Source organism: Mustela putorius, unplaced genomic scaffold, assembly GCF_011764305.1.
Source record: "Mustela putorius furo isolate JIRA1106 unplaced genomic scaffold, ASM1176430v1.1 tig00000508_pilon_pilon_pilon, whole genome shotgun sequence".
Taxonomy (NCBI): domain Eukaryota; kingdom Metazoa; phylum Chordata; class Mammalia; order Carnivora; family Mustelidae; genus Mustela; species Mustela putorius.
Window position 1 is genome coordinate 14,264,759 of NW_025421402.1, and position 22,920 is coordinate 14,287,678.

Consider the following 22,920-nt stretch of genomic DNA (forward strand, 5'->3'; position numbering starts at 1 on the left):
GATAATAATTAAGACTCATGGAGGGTTTTCTCTGTTACACTGTGCTCAGTACTTCACTTAGTTCCTATTTTGCAGGTATTAAAATCCAGATGGAGTTAAGTACCCAAAGACCAAAGAACTTACTAGTAGGCAAGCTTGATCGGAATCCTCTTGTGAACCTTGGCAGTATGATTTCAAAACCTGAGGTCTTAACCACACAGTCACCTGTCTGTGGCCTATGGATGGTGTCATGAACCAATCAGGAGTTGACACTTTATGGGTATTTAAGGAAGAAAAACAGGAGAGTCACAGTAGCATTTGAAAATATGTACTTTTCACTGATGATCACGAGTGTCCTTTAAAGATATCCAATTGAAATAGTAGCATGTCAAATAGCAGGCATGGGGTATTTAAGATAGATTAATTTCAGAGTTAACTTAAGGAAGCAAGAACAAAACTGATATAATGGCTTATGCTACCATTATCTGTTAAATGGAAAATTTTATATGGTCTAGCCATGCCACTGTTAGTTTCTTCCATCCATTTTAAACAGAGCAGTAACAGTGATTTTTAAGGGGTGCCTGGGCTCAGTTAGTCAATGACCAAATCTTGGTTTCTTTTCAGGTCATGATCTTGGGGTCCTGCAAGCCCCAGGTCCTCTGCCTTCCTGCTCAGCAGGGAGTCTGTTTCTTCCTCTTCCTTTGCCCCTCCTCCCGCTCCTGTTCTCTCCGACAAACCAAAGGGAAAAAAAAAAAAAAAAGTAAAATCTTTAACAATGATTCCTTTGATGTCTTCCTACTGCACTTAGGTTCAATATGAATTTCTTAGCCTAGAACACAAAGGCTTACCCATACTCATTCCTGCTGCTGCCTTCCTTCCTGCACTGACCTTCTTTCAATATACCAAAGGGTAATTGAGTCTGATACTCTTTCTTCCTGGTCCACTTCTGAACTTTTGTTAACTTCTACTCAACATACAAATTTAACTTTAAACGGGGAGCTTAATCTGAGTAGATTTCATAAACTACCTTACCTCAGAAAGATTAGACATCATAGTCTCCCACCATATCTTTTTTTCTTACAGAGAATTTACCAGGATTTGTAGTATGTGTTTATTTGTATCTTTCTTGTTTAATTTGTATCTCCTTTTCAAACATATAAGCTCATGAAGGCACAGTCTTGGAATGTCTTGACTGTAAGCTCGTAGAACTCACCATACTGCATACATCAACAAGTACAAATCCTTAATAGGTGTTAAATAATATATATTAAATACTTAAATGGGTGGAAGTTTAATATGTTTTAAGCACTACAAACCTTTAATGTCATCTTTTGTTTATATTAAATGTCTTTCTAACCTTGGTCTGCATGTACTAGTAAATAGAATCATTGAATGCATGATAACTTCTCTCTTATAATTCACATTCTGTACTGCAATATGGTACTAAAATTAGTTTTTAAGCAATTTAAAAAAGAATGTTTTAACCATTCCACTGTTGGCTAGAAATACTGTCCCAACAACATTAGTATCATCTGGGAGTTTATTAGAGAAACAACAAAATTGGGATCCACGCAAGACCTACTGACTCAGGCTCTAGGAGTGATGACTAGAAATCTGTATTTTAATTGAGCTCTTTGGATTGATCCTATGAATACTCATGTTTGAGAAGTATTGCTCTAAACAAATTTGTATTTTTATGAGCCTACTTATTCATGTGCATTTATTAATTAAGCTATGCCTGTAATGTCAAGTCATGGCCCATAAGCTTCAGAATGTACTATAGAAGATAACTTTTCAATGAATTAAAGAACAGGAGCATTTTATTATCTGGCCTCTATCCACACCAAAATGAATGAGGGAACCAGTTAAACGTAGGAGAAACATAATTATTTTGCTTAATTTCCTCATGTTGCCAGTTGATAGCACCTTTATCATTTCTACATGAGCTCCATCGTGTGGCTGAGCTTTGATTTTTTTTTTTTTTCCTGTATAACTACTAGAGGTAGTTACACAGATGATTAAATCATGAATAGAAAAATTAATGCTTTTTCAGAGTTCTGTTGCTGAGAGTGATTCATAATCATGCTTCCTTTGTTGTTTTTAGTTGTTTCTGTTAATTTTTTGGCATCATGATTTTAAAAATTGGAAACAGGATGGACAATTGGTGCTAGAAATGTAGCACTGATGGTTCTTTAGTGCCTTGACCCTACACTCCGAATTGGGTTCTAAAAGAGACAGATTACAATTCCTGTAATCACTGTGTTTTGAGATTGAAGGTTTCCCAAATGAATGTGCGGTTTTGTTTGTTTTGTTTTTGTTTTTGTTTTTTAATGAGATAAATGACTTCTTTCTGCCTATCCACCTAACTTACATCAGGAAAAACACAAATAAAAAGAGTGTGTAAGAGTTTTGTATTCTTTTGTGAAATGGTCAGTTGAATATAACCATAAGGGAGACAGAAGAGAAGCTGTGAAAAACCCATATCAGTTTATTATACTCATAGATTTAGGAATAGGAGGCATAGCATATCATGCAGGACAGCATATGGAAGCCACCAGGTGGGCAGGAAGCAGAAGACAGGATCTTGGGGAAAGCTAGGTCTACAGCTTTTCTTGGGAGTCCACAGAAAAGGTAAGACCGAGCAGGCTAAACATATTAAGACTGGCTAGTTTGAACAACTATGAAATGCTTTAAGTTATGGGGGTGGTCCCTATTTGTCTGGCACCTGATCCTGGGTTGGAAATATCGTTTCTTGGGGTGAAATTACTTTATATATCAAAGGCATGCTCTTGGCTGCATACTTTTCCAGGTGTAAAAATTGGCTAGCTTAGAGAGGGGCAATATTTCCTCAGATAGAAAGGATTTTTTTTTATATATCAAAACATTATGATATACAGAAAATTTAAAATATTTATAATGCATTGCTTGTATGTGTGTATCCCAATACCGATGTTTTTGTGTGACACTCAATTACAGAAATAATACAAAAGGACTCCACCCTGTGCCAAAAAAAGAAATGACCCTAACCTATCATACAAATGATTTTTGATATTAAAATAGTATGACAGTGGCGCGCCTGGGTGGCCCAGTCATTTAACTGTCTGCCTTCAGCTCAGGTCATGATTCCAGGGCCCTGGGATCAAGCCCTGCATCCGGCTCCCTGCTCCGTGTGGAGTCTGCTTCTCTCTCTGTCCCCAGCCTCCTCCTCCTGTCACCACCCTCCTCCCCTTCTTATGCCCTCTCTCTGTCTCTCTCTCAAATATGTAAGTAAAATAATTTTAAAAAAATAGTATTAAAGTGTATATAATGGAATTTATTCAAAAATGTTTTTCAAAGGAAGAGGGATAAATTTAAACACATGAAGCACCAGTTAAATAAACATGACAGTTATATCAGTATAAGAGTTTCTGCCATCAGTTTTTTCCAAATTCATTAGAAAACTTCAAAATTTACCATAAATCACAATACAAATATGTGTTAGCGTGAGGATTTTGAACTTCTTCAGTCCACAGAACTTTTAATAGGTTTGTAGTTTTCATTAACCACTTAATCAAAACACTCACAGCTCAGTTGCTCCTTACCCTCTACATCTTGCTTCTCTTCCAGCCTTCAAGCCCCTAAGTATGTGAAAATATCACCATAATTAGAGACATGGTGTTTCACTGATGACACACAAGAAACGTATTGTCAGCAAATGTGTACCCCTGAAACAAATAATACATTGTATGCTAATAAAAAAAAATCTATAGTGAAATATTTGTTAATGAAAGAAATAGAAACCATAAATTTGAAAAGACCACAGAATCATTCTCCATGGGCAAGGTATTCTCTGCATCTATATTTAAATGTCATTTTATTAGCTATTACAAAAATAAATTATGAAACAAGCTGAATTCTATAATTCTTAAACATACATATTTACATTTTTTCACAAAATGAAAGCTTTTGTGATGTTCTTTGGGTTTCCATAACGCTTTTAACATAGCTTTGCTTACCACTATAATTTAGAAAAATCAAATAGGTAGACTTCATTTCCCTTGTCTTTGAAGACTGATGGCTGCATGGACAACCAACAGTTCATAAATGAAGTAAAAAAGAAAACCCAAAGAATAATTCAAATTTTCTAAAAGATAAGCATGTAGGAAAAAAGCTAAAATTATATATGTATTGCTAACCTAAAAATAAAGAGCTATAGTGAGAGGAAAAGGAGTGTTTATTTAGGATCAAAGATTGTAATTTGTGGGAGTGGGTAGAAACCCAAATGTTGTCCCACTTGTAGAGGGAAAGCAAGAGGTTTTACTGAAGGGGAGTGGCAATTACCTGAGTTACGAAGAGAAAAAAAGGCTGAACTACTTCTTGCAATCAGAATGTCCATTCGCCAGCGGACTTCTCAAGCAATTGCTTAAAAACAATTGCTGTTTTACTCTGTCCACAGGTCTTGGCCCAGTTCAAACAAAGATGATTGAGGCTGTTTCTCTGCCATGACCTCTTCAGCTCCATATTAAAATGATTCTACATAGTATAGCATTCCATTGTGTATATATACTATGCAGCCATCAAAAGAAATGAAATCTTGCCATTTGCGACAACATGGATGGAACTAGAGCGTATCATGCTTAGTGAAATAAGTCAAGCAGAGAAAGACAACTATCATATGATCTCCCTGATATGAGGAAGTGGTGATCAACATGGGGGCTTAAGTGGGTAGAAGAAGAATCAATGAAACAAGATGGAATTGGGAGGGACACAAACCATAAGTGACTCTTAATCTCACAAAACAAACTGAGGGTTGCTGGGGGGAGGGGGTTTGGGAGAAGGGGGTGGGATTATGGACATTGAGGAGGTTATGTGCTTTGGTGAGTGCTGTGAAGTGTGTAAACCTGGTGATTCACAGACCTGTACCCCTGGGGATAAAAATATATATTTATAAAAAATTTTTTTAAAAAACCTTAAAAAAATAAATTAAATGATTCTAAAAAAAATAAATTAAATAAATAATTCTAATATCAATTTTCCACAGAATATGTAAATAATCTGTATTTAGAAAATATAAATATTATAATCTTCTCAATACTCAATACCCCACTGAGCTAGATATATATATATAGAGAGAGAGAGAGCGAGCGAGTGCACGCAGCTTTTGGCACACTGAGAAAATTTCATATCTTTATGTGAATCCATCTATAAATTCTTTCAACTGCAACCATCATTTGACATATTAAAAATATAAGCTATTAGATTGCTAGATTGGTCAAGATACTTAACATCTGTGACTTAAAATGCTCTCCAATAACATGCCTCTAGAATTCTCAAAAAGAATATTTCATAATCTAGTACATCCTATCAGATAAATACTATGAGAATAACATTTCTCAAATGCACTCCTTATGAAAGTAAGAATATTTCTTCTTAAAGTCTATTCTTCAGCAAGAGGTCTTCAAATGCAAGCTAATTTCTAAGTTATGTGTACGTATATGACATATAAGGGTTTAAATAAGACACACGTCTACTTTTTAGAAGTGTGCTGTAAAAAATAAACTAGAAGACATTTACCAGTCTCAATAAGAACAAAAGGGTAATCAAAATATATACTATAATTGTGTTGTAACAGCAACACATTATAGGTGTTTTTTTTTTCTAAAGATTTTATTTATTTATTTGATAGAGATCACAAGTAGGCAGAGAGGCAGGCAGAGAGAGAGAGGAGGAAACAGGCTCCCTGCCCAGCAGAGAGCCCGATGCGAGAGCTCAATCCCAGGACTCTGGGATCATGACCTGAGCCGAAAGCAGAGGCTTTAACCCACTGAGCCACCCAGGCTCCCCCACATTATAGGTTTTAATTCGGGTTGTGAACATGTAGTTTATTTGATAAATAAAATTTGTAGTGTATTTGATAAATAAGAAATTTCCTTACATATTTGGGAACGGTCTGGTAAAAGAAAAACATGTAAAATAACTCAAAGAAGTCAACAAAATTTAGATAAGAAATTATATGTGCCCAGAATAAAGTGGAACTTAAAGAGTAATAAATAAGAAATAGGGGTGCCTGGGTGACTCAGTGTGTTAAAGTCTCTGCCTTCGGCTCAGGTCATGATCTGAGGGTCCTGGGATCGAGCCCTGCATTGGACTCCCTGCTGCCTGGGGGTCTGCCTTTCCCTCTCCATCGACCTCTCCCCCAACTCATGCTCTCTCTCACTTTCTCTTGCTCTCTCAAATAAATAAATAAAATCTTTTTTAAAAAAATTAAATATTGGGGCACCCAGGTAGCTCAGTTGGTTAAGCAGCTGCCTTCAGCTCGGGTCATGATTCCAGGTTCCTGGGATTGAGCCCCACATCAGGCTCCCTGCTCAGCAGAGAGCCTGCTTCTCTCTCTTCCCCTCTCCCGGATGCTCTGCTTACTTGTGCTCTCTCTCTAACTCTCTGTCAAATAAATAAAATATTTTTTTAAAAATTAAATATTTGTTGCATTATAGAGCATATATTCATTGTTTGCTCTTTTGCAAGGATATTCACCAGTCAACTTATATATAAATTGATTATATTAGTATTGCACTCAGAACAGTTTTAAACTATTGACATGTAAATGCTAATGCAATTTACCATGCAGTATATAAAATAATTGATATCAAATTAATTATCACAGGGTAACATAAAAAAACCTTAATACAGATGTACTACTCCCGTATGTATTGGAGAATAAATTATGGATTGGTTGGCCATATTGCAAAAATCTGCACTATTATCTAAATTAAAAAATCAGAACAAGTAAATTGCTACATTAACCTTTTAGAATTACAATTTAATTATTCTCCACACACCAGTTCACATTTATGCAAGTTTTTCTTCTGAATTAATAAGTCCTTTCATTTAATTGCTCAAATGGTGTTCAAAGTTCTGATTTTCACAAGCACACTAACATCAGTTTATTTTGAGAAAATGGATATTTTAAAATTCTTCTTTTCTAAAAAAGTTACATGTCATTTGCCAAAAAGCATTGACAGAGTTAAAGATAAATGCATTAAGGTGTTTTCCAATTCTCCTGGGAATAAAATACATAATACAGACATGAGTTACCCCATGTTTAAGAACTATGCTCTCTAGTATTACATTTCATACTATTTTAATTAAGTATTTAGATAAAATTATTGGTTTGTCATCCCTTGTAATATTATGGTCATATATTATGGGCATATTATGGTCATATATCACATACCAGCAATAAATAGCCTCTCTTTGAACTCTGGGTTTTGTTACTTTTTTCCACTTAGGATTTATAGTAATTATGAAAAAATGTATGGACATATCAGTCCTTTGCCACTTGACTGACTGCACTGCCAATAAAACTTGGCCCTCGAAAAGACGTATTGCTTGATTTTGGTTATGACATACGTTTTCATTGTTCGTGAATCATACATACACACACACACACACACACACACATGAGATTAAGAGAAACAATCTTCTTCAAACTGTTAGAGCTGTTTCCAGTTCCCTCCATCTGTGGTGTCCATCCGAATTGTAGTGGAAGGTATGTTGGGATAGAGTTAGACTTACCTGAGTTTGAATCCAACTCCTGTGACTATTAACTTGGGGATCTTAGGTAAATCATTATCTTTCTTGAGATTTCATTTCTTCATTATAAAATACAGATCAGGGCTTCCAGGTGGCCCAGTTGGTTGAGCATCCAACTCTTGATTCAGTGCAGGTCATGATCTCAGGGTCCTGGGATGGAGCCACACGCAGCAGCTCCCAGCTCTGTGGGGAGTCTGCTAGAGGATTCTTTCACTTTATCCCTCCACCCCTTGCCCTGCTCATGTGCTCTCTCTCAAATAAATAAATAAATCTTTAATAAAACAATTTTAAAAATATAAATAAAATACAGATTAGAATATTCCCCCTCATAGAATCATTGTAAATTTGAGCTTGATTCTCTCGAGGGTCCTTTGTCTTTTGAGGTGTTTCCTAGGGAATATCTGAGGATTTCTCGTGGTTTCCATAAGTTTTGGGGAACCTTTATTACTTCTGCTTCTAGGAATCTCACTGCGTACAAGTTATTCTCTTCCTGACAGATTTTACAAACAATTCTTTTTCTCACATATTATTTGCCAAATACTTTTAATAGATTTAAAGACTAAATAGCTCTAAACCTTAGTATAGTATTTTGTAATTTAATTTTGAACATAAAATGTGTATAAGTGACTTCACAAAAAGGAGGGAGGTTACAATCCTTAGTTTTAAAAATCTTAGAGCACTGAAATATCACATTAATTTGCTCTGTAAACACTTTGTTATTGCTCATCAGCTTGCTTTTAATCCCCTTTCTTCTCTTTTGTCTTTCATCCTACCATTTTTATTTCCTAACAGGCAACTATTTATTTTTTGTGTGTTTACTTATACAAGTATTTATCTTTGTCTGAATTTATCTATTCCTTCTAATCTATAACTTCAGTGCCAACATTCCTACTAGCAAGTATTTTCTGAACAAAACCAAAACAACTTGTTCACTAAAATAATCTTTGATGCTAAATATTACAAGGTATATTTTGCAACATTCCTACTGAATACATAAGACATAACTAAGACAAATGTAGCAATATATGGCATATAGTCATTATTCAAAGCAAGTTATCCCTCTTCTCATTTATAAATAAACCATAAAATATATTTAATAAACCAGAGAATAGAAGAAATAATGCATTTCCTAAGGATGAACTCACTCTCACATCACACCTTTTTTTGGCCAGTAAATACTCAAGGGCTACAAACCATTTGTACTCAATGAGCTGAGATTGTACATAACTCGATGAAGTTACTTCAAAAATGAATACAGTAAGTTTATTCTCTAAAACCAATGAAAATTAAAACACTAGTTGATTTGAAAGATAGACTGAAGATGGCTTCTGATTTTCCCCATCTCCTAGTATTGTACCTTTGTACAATCCCCTCCCCTTGGTTTTAAATAAGATCCATGACTTGCTTCTAACTGTAGAACATAGCAGAGGTGATGAGATGTCATTTCTGTGATTACATTTTTTAAGATTGTAACTTCTCTCTGACTAAAGGACTCTGTTGACTCTCCCTCTTGCTGCCATTAATGAAGTAAGCTGGGCTATGGAGAGTTCAAGTGACAAACAATTGAATGTGGTTTGCAGCTAACGGCAAGCAAGGGACTAGGAATCTCAGAATGATAGTCTTCAAGGTTTTAAATCTTGTCAATGGCCATATGAACTTGGAAATGGATCTTTTCTCAGCCAAACCTCAGATGAGACCACAGTCAACATCTCCTTGATTGCAAATTTGTGAGAAGTAGGTAAAGAAAATCCAGTTAAGTCATGTCTAGATTCTGAAAATAAACTGAAACCGAGAAAATAAACTTGTGTTGGTTTAAGCTACTAAGTTAGTGGTAAATTGTTGCGTAACAAAAATGAGATCCATGGTATTTCAGTAATATAAATAAAATAAAATTTTTAAAAATATTTTAGTGTGAAAAATTTCAAACATACATACAAAAGTCAAAACAACCATACAGTGAATGCCCATATAAATACCTCAGCAAAGCTGTCATCATCATTCATGACTAACACAGATAATGGAGAATATCATTACACTAAGAGAAGAAAAAAAAAAAAAGATGTCAGAGCTAATTGAAATATATACTTAACAATTTTTAAATAACCCAGTATTTTCAACACATTGTAAATTACTCAATTTTATTTTTTAATTTCCATGAATATTTTTTTCCTCAAAAGGATTAGGATATTATTAGTAAATTATTGAAAAATTAACAAAAATATTTCTAAGACTTAGAAATGCCGTTTGACACACTTTAATAAGAAAAAAATTAGAATCCATTCTTATCTTTGGAAAAAATTAAAATTCTACATTATTCTCTGAAGAAAAAAATTTTGCAGCATGGATTTCATTTTGTATTTAAAAGACAGAAGCAGGGGCACCTGGGTGACGCAGTGGGTTAAAGTTTCTACCTTTGTCCCAGGTCATGATCCCAGGATCCTGGGATCAAGCCCTGTATTGGGCTCTCTGCTCTGAAGGGAGCCTGCTTCCCCTCCCCCTCGCCCCTGCCTGCCTCTCTGCCTACTTGTGATTTCTGTCAAATAAATAAATAAAAATCTTTAAACAAATAAACAAACAAATAAATAAATAAATAAAAGACAGAAGCAAACTGATGACCCTTTACAATTGTCAAAATCGTTTATGAATAGTTAATACTGGGAATACTAAATATATAACAGATACCTTACTGTCATGAATGACATAAGAATATAATGCAATCATAATCCTCATGTCCTTCTGATCTCTTTTCCTCTAAATTTGATTTATTTAGAAATCATGATTTTGAGGAAAGATGGTAGCACTGTAAATGGATACATAGATTTTGTTTTTAATAATGCAAGCTTTAAGTCTAGCATTTTATTGTAATTTTAATCAAATTTCTTATTTTTAATATATTACATATGTGTATCATTTACCTCGATTTTTATAAAATCCATTTTCTAGATATCTATTCTCTTACATTGCAAAATTAGGTGCTGACTGGAAATTTTAACACAACAGGGGAAGTTCAAATATATGGTGATATGTATGCTTTAATGATGAACATTCTGAAAATATCTGATTTCCATATGGTTAAAAATATAAAGAAGTTGTATATATAATGGATTTAAGCAAGTGGAGTTTAAGTATAAATAAAATCGCAAGCAAGAACTCTAAAAGGAAAATATCATCTGATATTTATTAAACAAACTAAGGTAAGCAGCTCAAAAGTCCTAAGTTAAATTCTGAAGAACCAATTTAAACTTTGCCCAAAGCCACTCCTTCTGTCAGAAGCTCGGAGATAAATAGCTAACAGAACCAAACGATGACAGAGCTGAATTCAGATATCAGCAATACTGCTAAGAACTGAGTAAGGCTATGATTAAGTGTAATTCTGGCCTAAGAGTTCATTTATCTGCAATATATCAGCTATAAAGACTTGAGCAGAGTCATATTTAGTGAAGATTGAGGATGATGTTGAAACTAAGGCATTATTGGGATGCCTGGTGGTGTAGTCAGTTAAGCGTCTACCTTCAGCTTAGGTCATGATCCCAGGGTCCTGGGATCAAGTCCTATGTCAGGCCCCTTGTTCAACCTGGATCCTGCCTCTCCCTTTGCCTGCTGCTTTCCCTGCTTGTGAGAGCTCTTTCTCTCTGTCTCTCTGACAAATGAATACATAAAAATCTTAAAAAAATAAAAAAGAAAAAAGAAAGGAAGGAAGGAAGGAAGAAAGAAAGAAAGAAACTAAGGCATTATTTCACAATGAAGCACAACTATAGACCATGATCTGTACAGACTTGGTGCCCCTTCATTCATAGCAGGACTATGCAGATACCCTGAGCACTTCATTTGACTCACCACTGACAGAAAGAGTAAGAAGGGAAAGAATAAATTAATCTTAAATTTGTTGAGTTTGAATATCAAATTTGAATTAATTTTACCTAAAAAAAAAAAAATTAGCCCAAAAGTAACATATTTAAAGAGTCATGCTTATCAAATAGAGTTTCATTTGTTTTTGTTTTTGTTTTTTTTAAGATTTTATTTATTTATTTGACTGAGAGAGATCACAAGTAGGCAGAGAGGCAGGCAGAGAGAGTAAGGGAAGCAGACTCCTTGCTGAGCAGAGAGCCCGATGGGGGGCCCAATCCCAGGACCCTGGGATCATGACCTGAGCCAAAGGCAGAGGCTTTAACCCACTGAGCCACCCAGGCGCCCTGTTTTTGGTTTTTGAAAGATTGATTGATTAATTGACTTGAGAGAAAGAATGTTTGTGGCGGAGGGAGAAAGAGGAGCAAACTCTTTGCTGAGTGGGGTACATAGGGCTCCATCCCAAGACCAACAGGTCCTGACCTGAGCTAAAATCAAGAGTCAGCTGCTCAACTGACTGAGCCACCCAGGCACCCCTTGTTTTTGTTTTTTTTTTTTTAATTTATCCTTATGAGAAGAAATGGCAGTTCTAAAGCTGAGATGTTATTAAATATTTTAACATAAATTTTAATTCTACATTTGTAAATTTCGATGATAAATTTTAACTTTGTCATATTCACTAATAATGTGTATACAGATATGTATGTGGGAGATAAATTTATTCAATAGTCCCAACTCTCCAAGACATAAATATGGAAGAGTTTTATTTTTCTCCACCACGGTCTTTCAATTATGGTTTGTCCAATCTTCCTCGCCCATACTATAGTATCATTTTCGGGGATCCCATTACCAAAACCCTGGACACGAATCTTTAAAGAATTATTATGCATAACAGTCAAACACTGGAAATAACAAAATGCACAATAAGTGACTAGCTACACCTTTTGTCGGTTTATCCACTAAATGAATAATGACTCTCAGTCAGACCACGTGTCGAGACCTTGAAAGACTCCTGTGGAGTTCCCTTCACCAGAGTTTCCTGATGCGAGCAAACCCTTTACAACAGGCTGTAGGCTCCCAACACTGGAAGGAGGAGTCACCTTTCTGATTCTTCTCCTACAGTCTGGAATATGGGGAGGAGAATGTGTGGGAGAATTGAGCTAGGTCCACTTCCAAGAAAGCCCTTGGGCAAGGTGCCTGGTTCCCATATTTGGCAGTTCCATGGCTCCTCTCCTTAGACTCAGGGGCATTTAAAGTATCATTCTCAGTTTTGAACCTGGCGTTCCACAGGGGCCATAACATCCCCCTGAAAATAAAATACACTCTCACTCATACAACAAAGAGAAAACCATGCAAGATGTTCTTGATTTTCCCAGCTGAAGTAGGAGGTGCTACTAGCTTCTAGTAAATAGAGAGGAAAAAAAAAAAAAAAACTTTGCTAAACATCCTAAAATACATGGAGCACCCTCCACCAAAGCAAAGAATTACGTGGTTCAAAATGTCACAAGCATCAAGGTTGAGACACTCTGAGTTACAGGGAATCTCTTACTTTGGACTTTTTAGAGAAACCATAAATTCTGGGAAGGTTTAGAAAACCATACTCAGAAATATGGCACCTTGTAAGGGTGAGCTTCTGTGAAATAAACATGCCATGCAATCAAGCTGCAGTTATTTACAGTGATTGTACACATTGTCTTCTCAACCTTCACACATCAAGTCATTTCAATAAGCCTGTACAGTTTTTGTGAGAAGTAATTACAACTAGAAATGATAGCAAAACCATATTCTCAAAGGACAGTGTTGTACGGTAACCTAATGATGCAGATAGAATATCATTTACTGCATTTTAAAAGAATTATGAAGAACACTACCAATGACATTATGTTATGTCCTTTAACATATAACATAATATTTTAAATATGAAAGAAACATAGTAACTTTAAATGATGTAAAGATAGGTCTACTTATTTTCAACATTAATTTAAACCAAGAAAATGAGTTCACTTACTTGTGCAAAATGTAGAGATTCATTTCAAAAAGATATCTTTAATTTTATATTTTGAGCAGCAATAAATAAGTTTTAGAAGAGAATATATACCCCTCATACACCAACTTCTATCCACCCCCCCGAAGCAGATATTATTCAGTAAAGTTTCCCTTACTGAAAAGAATATACACAAAGGATTTTAATATTGATAAATATAGTAAATGTCTCTTAAAACATACATCTATTCACTAATTTGACAAATATTTATTGAGTTCACAATTAAACAAGCACCGCGCCAAGCTGAAGACACAGTAATGAACAGAGAGACATTGTCCTTGCCCGTAAGGATATAACTCTAGGGGCACCTGGGGGGCTCAGTGGGTTAAAGCCTCTGCCTTTGGCTCAGGTCATGATCCCAGGGTCCTGGGATCGAGCCCCAAATTGGTCTCTCTGCTTGGCAGGGAGCCTACTTCCCTTCCTCCCTCTCTGCCTGCCTCTCTGACTACTTGTGATCTCTGTCTGTCAAATAAATAAATAAAATCTTAAAAAAAAAAAAAAGGATATAACTCTAGTATCTACATTAAATTGTTTATATGTAGTCTTAGTTAATGCTAAGCCAAAGTGAGCTACCATCATTAATTCTGTCCACACAAAAATTACATTGTATATATTGATTACTAGTTACACATGATCACTGAGGAAAACAAAATTTCAAATATGCATAGGTTTCATATTCTAGAAATTATCATTTTATTTTAGTTTAGCATCCAAATTAAAAATAAAGATTTTCAGTAGTTCATGTATTTATATATATTTATGTTGTATATAATATATTTAATATACATTTATGTATGTTTGTATATTAAAGTGGTTATATTTATAATAACAATTTTATTAACAATATTTCCCGGACCTAGGAAGCAATAATTATAAGGTAAATAAAATAAAAACAGAGATTCCCATCTTGCAGTCACTTGCTTTCTGAGTCCAGATTTAAACTGAGTGAACGTTTTTACCATCTATTTACTATTTGTTGGTCAATCTTAAGTGAATTTGTAGTTTCAGTCTGGGTTATCCCTCTCAAACTCAGGTCATATTAAAAAAGAATGGCTGTCTTTAAATTGGAGCTAATTAAGACCCATGGAAGTCCAAGTATCTGATTAAAAGATGGTTGGGTCCCATTGATAAATCAGCAGGGTAGCTTACATGTCTCTTTTAAGGTTGGATATCATAAAAATGTCACAGAAATTCCATTTGGTAATTTCAACCTCTTTTTAGGAAATGAAAAAAAAATTTTTTTTTGAAAAACATAAGTGCCTAACAAAGAGACATATAAGAAAGTTTCAGAAGACAGGTAATGAAGTGCTTGAAGCAACTTAAATACGTGCTATTCATCCTAGCCTATGAAGTCATGGAGCATTTGCATATATAATTCACAATACAAGTTGCTGAGGTTATAATGAGAAATCCAGAATCTCTTTCATCTTGCAGTTCATAGATTGGTAAGAGGAATAAGATGATTAAGTACAGAAAGGTTATAGTACAAAACTAGAGTATAAGCATAATTGGAAAGACATGGTGTTACATAGCATCTCTTTTATTCATTTACTCAATAAGCATTTAAAAATATATATATCCTGTAATGTCATCCTTCACCACTGGTTCACTCTATTACCATATTTCTCAGAAATATTTTCCAGAAATAGTAAACTTTTACATAGGTAGGTGATTGTAAGAATTAATTTCAATTAGGGGTGCCTGGGTGGCTCAGTGAGTTAAGCCTCTGTCTTCGGCTCAGGTCATGATCTCAAGGTCCTGGGATGGAGCCCCACATCGGGCTCTCTGCTCAGCAGGGAGCCTGCTTCCTCCTCTCTGTCTCTGCTTGCCTCTGCATACTTGTGATCTCTCTCTGTCAAATAAATAAATAAAATCTTTAAAAAAAATAATTATTTTTAACTAGAAATGATAGGCCCTGTCTTAAAAGTTACCATTACATACACATATACCTAAAACTAATGTTACATTGTATGTTACCTGACTGGAATTTAAATAAAACCTTAAAAAATGGCCATCGCATGTATTTGCATATATACACATACATATTTATATGCGTGTGTGTGTGTGTGCTGTTTGTGTGTGTGTGTGTGAAACAAATCAGTGAAATAACACCAGATCTATTTCTCCTCATTCTCTGAACACTACAGCATGCTCTCAGTCAGTGAGAGCTAGTGTGGAATATTTTGCTGGATAATGCTGGCCAAGAAGTGCTTGGGATGGATGCTGTCATGCCTCTCCCAGACCCTCCCCTTAGGATGAAGGATTGCTGGGAGCGCTGCTGGCAGAAAGGCGTCGCTGTCACACATTTAGGATGAGTCAAGCCACATCCAGACACGGGGATATAAACCCCGATGGTCCTTGTCCCAGCTGGGCATAATCTTACAGGGTCCTCCTCGCTTCAAAAGCTCTCTGTGGGGCCAACTGAAGTCTCTGTCAAGATTCATCGCAGACAACGCCTCTGTTTGCCTACTCCTGCTTCTGTCCCTTCCCTAGTACTGATGCCAGAAATCCTTCCTCGTAAACCACCAACAGACTAATCTCCGTCACAGAGTCAGCTTTCTGTGAAAACCGCAACAATTTTAGTGACCCATATGGCCAATAATCTTCACTGCTTAGTGCTCTACTGTGCTCTTCTGCATTTTAGGATTTCGTCGTGGTGTGATGATGGCCTCTTTTAAGCAGTTTATTTACATATTTCTTGGAGAATTGTTGAGATGTGTAACAGACAATAAAAGTTGTTCAACAGGGGTTACACACAGACTCACAGGAAGAAAAGAGAAGTATCACAGCAGATGTGAAAATTAAGTTTGTAGGGTCTGGAGTCTTTCAATAAAATCATCGAACAAGCAGTAAGAAAGACAAACGCAACGGGGATTTGTGGGAATCCTTTGACATTCTGAAGAACATTATGAATATCAAGGCAACTTGAGAGGAGTGACCTGTACTTATACAAAGGAGATCCGGAACAAACTCCAGCTCAAATGACATCAGGCCCCAGGCATTTCGAAGAATACACAAGAGGGAGTTCAATGTGGTGGGCCGGAAGAGGATGGCAACGAAATTCTCTCTATTAACCCCAAATTGTACTGATTTGGTTAGTGCATCCATATTTCTAAGACTGGATGACCTATCTTAAAGAGCATTTGTTTTTGTCAACCAACCACTAAAAAACTAAAACAACAACAACAACAAAAACTTAAAATTTTGGACATACTGACCAATAAAACGAAGTATTTGCCTTCACAAAATTCCATGAGTTCAACTCATTTCACGACTTACACTTCAGTATTAACTTCTCTTAGAAAATTATTTCATCTTAAATATACATGCTCATTATTTTGTATACTTTCCATGCTGTAAAAATAAATATATTAAAACTCTTGGTATAACACAATCCACTCAATATATGAAGCTCTCTTCACTAATGATGGAATTAAATGATGCCAAATTACTGAAAATGTGTTCTTCCAAAAGCACCATCTGGATTCTTGACAGAGTATTGGCAGCTGGAAACTTAAGTTCTTAAATTTAACAGTACTCTTGGGCCTCTAATCTGGTTAGTCCATCAAAAGCTATGTTAACTAACAAAAAGATACGCTATGCTTTAGTTATATAGCATTCTTTTGTCTTTTATTTTTAGAAAACAATGCTAGCTATTAAGAGCCATACATGAAATTTTCAATCATTCACCATAATCTGTCTAATATCATTGGTCCCTAATATTTTGATATAAAAATTCTAATATATATATAATGTAATTAATTCATTCAACTGTATTCATTTATCAAAACTCCTAACCCCATAAGATTTGAGATCACTTCATTTTTATGTTTACTGTTATAAGACCAGCACCTCGAACAGTGCCTGGAACATATTAAGCATTCTATGAATACTTTGAACATATGAACAAACCCACAACAAATGAATGAATGAATTCATCTTTCTAGCTCCTATATTGAGTTCTGCTACTTGTGCATTATTTGTGTTTTTTCAACTAATTAACTTAATAAGTGAACATGAAATAAAAAAAAATTAAATATAGCAAAGCAAACCTTGCTCACCAAGTATGAAGAAATGTCTTCAGGCAAAAGTTGAGCTGAAAGAGTCTCATTGATTATATCATACATGTGCAAAAGTTTCATCTCAAATTACCTAGGAAGGTTTTAATTTCAGTTTAACCATATTTAGAAAAAGCCTAACCATACATAGTAATGTTTTAGCAAATTTTATTTATACAATGACTGTTGTTTTCCACAGGAAAAATGAAACAGGAAAAAAAAAGAAAAAAAAAAAAACCTAAAGCAAATATATTTTGAGTTTTTTCTAAAACAGAAGGAATTTTATATTGAGCAAATCTTAAGTAGAAATTTCTTAACTATTGTATACTATGAGTTAATAAATCAAGGTCCAAAAAGTTATCTGAGCAAGGTAAGAGAGAAGGATCTCCAGATTTGGCATATATTATGTCTCCTGACTTTGCAAGGTCAAGACAGAAATAGCATTAAAAAAGAAAAGAAGAAGAAATAGCTTTGAAAGGGAAAATTCAGTATTGCTACAGGCCCTTAAAGAAATAGTTTAAGAACCAGAGTTTCGAAGCTGGTCCAACATGAAGATTCCAGCTCTTGTTTGATCTCTAAGAAATCTATTTAAAATAATTAACTTCAAAAGACGTACATATAAATAATGTTAACTACTTATATTTCACTCAATGCCAATTATGTCCATTTAACTAAATTTACATTTACACTGTATTACTGTAAAAAGAAAGCCAAATTATTAATAAAAATTTAGACAATCTTGGCACAGTTTTCCCAAGACAGGTAAAAGAATCTTGACTCTTAGAGTGTACTTCTCTAGTGGCCGTTATTTTGGTCCGTTGCCCTTTGGCAAGGTGAGGCTAAAAATAGCTTTGAATTCTGGCTCTTTGTTTATTTTATTTTATTTTTTTAAGATTTTATTTATTCATTTGACAGAGATCACAAGTAGACAGAGATGCAGGCAGAGAGGAGCAGGAAGCAGACTCCCTGCTGAGCAGAGAGCCTGATGTGGGGCTCAATCCCAGGACCCTGGGATTATGACTTGAGCTGAAAGCAGAGGCTTTAACCCATTGAGCCACCCACGTGCGCCTTTGACTGTTTACTTTAAAGATCTTGGCATTTATTTTAAAGATCCTTCCCTCCTTTCTTAAATATGTTAAGACAATTAATTAGGATTAATTCCTTGCTAGAAACTATTCTTATATTGTCTTAAATGCCGAGGGCTATAAAGAACTGAATTTTTCTTATACATCTTATTTTCATTGATTTCTTTCTGGGTGCTAAACTTAGTTTAAAATTCTGAGATATTTTATATGTAAATTTCTTGGGGTGCTTTTAGTATAATCATGGCCCCAATAAGGACTTCCATTTAAAACCATAGGCTTTCTTCAGATACACTAACCTCATCTAACAAAAACAGTTTATATTTTAGCTCCCTTGTTAGTCCACAACAATTTATATTTACATGTCTTATAGCACTTACATAAAACATGTACAAAAAAAAAAAAAACTTGTTCTAGCATGGCTATTTATTATTTTTAGACTAACTCCAGTATCTGTTAGATTGTTAGTTTCCTAAAGGCAGGGACATTGTTTCATTATATTATGCACTGTAGAACTAATCAGAATATCTTACTACCTAATAGTATCAACAAAACACAGAATGGAATCAACTATTTCATCAAAATCATCTGTTGCTTTGACACATGGGTGAAGATGATCTATGATCTTTTTTGAATTGCATTTTTCCAAATACAAACAAAACAAAAAATGTAGTTATTTGCATATATCTTATGATTCTACATGTCCAACACATGCTTTTGTACAATTTAAATCACTTCCACAAATTCTGTCTACCAGCGTCTAGGAAAATAATCCATGGCGATGCCTTGTAGACTGCATTTGATTCTTTTTGCCTGGGAGAAATTTTTCATAGTATATGGGTTTTCATCATTCAGTAATCTGCCGATTTATTTATTATAAATAAAGTTGATTCTTATATAGGTAAATATGTAAATAAAGTTGATTCTTATATTTAAATAAATCCATGAACATAGATTCTGAATGGAAGAGCAAGAGAAAATTAAAACATAACTTTGTAAGTGGGCTTTGTAAGTGTCAGGACTTTTTTTTGATCCCAGATACACAGTGCAAAGAAACCAATTTTCTACTTTCTCACAGAGGAAGAGTAAATTGAAATTTACCACTTGCTGAAAAGAACAAGCAGCAGGTCAATGAGACCTCTCTATAACAGGCAACCAAATAAAAGTCAGTGGGTGCAATTAAGAGCATTGAAATTTCAAGGGAACTGTGTGTATCTTTAAATAAACAAATCAATAAATGGTACTTATTTTGTGAGTTTGAATTGGTTCTAACTGAGCTAAAATGATCCAAGATACCAGATTGTTTAAATATTTTAAACCATTTTTTCTCTAGTTCAAACTAAGCTACATATTATATGAAATCTTTGTAATATTTTTATAATGAAATCTCAGTATATATTCTATTAACTAGTGAACTTCCAAAAATATTTAATTTCAGATTTTACATTATAGTTTGGCTTAGACTGGAAACCCCACAAACAGATTATGAATATTATAAAAATAAGATACCAAATAAATTTGCAGGATTTCACTTGAAGAAAACAACCAAATAATGAACATTTATAAATGACTTATAAATGACTTATACTTTCAAGTACAGATATTGTGTAGTCATTTGATATCGGTTCAGTGATATCCTAGACCAGACCTTTGAAAGCACAGCATTAATTAAGCCAATGGTGTTTCTGGCCTTTACCAGTTGGGGGTTTAATGTACAATTCTATTTGTATGCAATCATATGTTTTGTAGATATTCTTGGTAAAGGAGATATTTTTCTCTTCAAATACCATTTCAAACATGACAAAGAATCTATGTAATAAAAGAAATATTCAGATATAAAGCAGTCCTTTAGAAAACTTCCATTTTGAAATTAAAAAATAAAAGCTCTACTTAGTGCCATTATAAAGTAGATGTATCTAAAATGAGGAAGAGTTAACCTCTTGTAATTTTAGCTAACAGTCCCTTCTTAACTTCACATTGATTTTCTACCGAGTAAAGGAAAATGGAAGTTTGAAGGAAAAACCTGTTAAATGGATTCCAGTAATACTGAAATTGAAACGACTTCAATTCTATTAGTGTGAAATCCTTTGTAAGGAAATTTAAACTCTAGAAAGGTTGAGATTGTTAACAATATCAGTAAAATAGACCTATAAATATAAATTCAGGTGAAGGAGAAAATATCTGACATTAAAACACGTAGAAAAGTTCAAATATATTACACAGGCAAATCTGGAGTAAAAAGCCTATGTAATAGTAGATGGGTACCCTTTATGTGTCCCTTTTTAAACTTTATAAAAATTTTCAATCACATAGGAAAGAACCATATAATAAACACTCACATAATCTGTTCTAGCTTGATCAATTACAGTTTGTTATACTTATCTGTTTTTACCAAAATATTTATGTAAATATATTACAGATATAATAACATTTCACCTCTAAATATTTCAATGGGTAACTCCAAAAAAGATATTATCCAGCATAGCCACAATATAATTTTCACAACAAACACAACTAAAAATAGTCCCTTAAAATCACAAATACTTAATCTATATTCAAATTTACCCAAGTGTTCTAAAATGTCCTTTATAGCTTATTTGCTTTAGTCAGAATCCAATCAAGATCACCAGTTCAATTTATTGTGATTTTTCTCTTGTCTTTAAAAATATGTAACAGTTAAAAAAAAAAAAAAAACGTGTAACAGTTGCTTCCTTTCTTCCACTTGCTGCTCTCAGAGATCAGACAAGATGTTCTTCAAGGCACACCGTTTTCTAGATCTGTTAGATTGTTTACTCATGTTGTTATTTAGCAATTTCTTCTATTCTCTGTAGTTTTGTATACAGACTATAGACCTAAAGATAAATCAGACTCAGGTGAAACATTTATGGAAACTTCCTGTGTAGGAGGTGGTAGAAGCCAGAAGAGAGATAACTTATGGGAGGTTGTACTGGTGGGTTGGTGACTGTGTGGGGAGATTTCTGTGCTGCAGATAGCATTGTAGTTTGTTCTAAATGGTGGTTATACATAACGGTTCACACGTGAACATTAATCAACCTCTGAGCTTTTAATTTGAAAATGTATTTTATATTTTTGAAGGAAAAATGAATATAATACATTCTTCCATTGTGTTGCATCATTTTTCATGATGTACATCATGCTTAGTCATCCCAATACCATTGCTAGAATGATCACACTGAAGTTGTGACAGACTTAACTCTCCTTTGTAAATTTACATATTTTTCCCCCTTAGGAACAGGTAATAATTTGTGAAGTGATGCTTTGGTGCCATAAAAATATCAAATTTACCTTTAGTCTTCCATCATGTAACAATTTTACTAACCATTGATGTTCCTTGCCTAAATCTATTAATTCAATGCCTTCATTAAGGGTAGCAAAATGGTACATTTCCTTCTATGATTTTTCAAAGTTCATCTACAAATACTAAAGTAACTATAAGCCACAACTTGTATGTATCAATCAAACTATAGAAAGACATATCTTATATGTGTATACATGTATCCATACAAGAACATGTGTTTTAATTTCCCTTCTTATGATACCTATTATATTATACTTTTATATTTTACATTTTTTATTCAATAATGCCTTATGAAAACTGCTCCAAGTCTTTTAGTATATACAACCCCAATTCATCATTTTTATTGATGCAATCATTTATTCAACTATTTGTTGTTTTTCCCACTTTATGTGTCTATCACAATCTTGAAATTTTTATATACTTGTGCATATATGCTTAATCCTTGAGGAATACAAATACTTTAAACATATTTTTGACATTGTCAACTTACATTCAATTAAAAAGAGCCATATGGAACCATCCACATTTCCTCTGTCAGAGATTGAGAAAACATTTTTACTTTATTCAGCTATTACAAAGGAATATTTTATCATTTACTTTGCCTGAACAATAGTTTCAGAACTTTCCATTGGTTTGCTGAATATTTCATTGTATTTGTTTGTGATTAACCTGGACATATCCCTTGTTTTTCTTTTCTATGATTTATTTATACTTTTGACTCAGTTGATAGGGAATCTCTATAAACCCATTGTATAACGGGAGAAACTTGGCATGTCTTATTCCATATTGCTTCGATTTCCCTTGCTGCTATGACCTGTAGGTTAGAAACTTCTGCTTAGCCTTGCATGTAGGCACGTTAATCATAGGTACAATTTGCAAAAACAGCTCTTTACCTGAAACGTAGCTCACCTGAGGAGAAAGGAAAGTAACCAGAGCAGTCATTATCCCAATTCCTTCAAAATTGAAGAATGTTCATAACTCAGGAGAGATTGAAACTCTGCCCCACAGGGTTAATGAGGT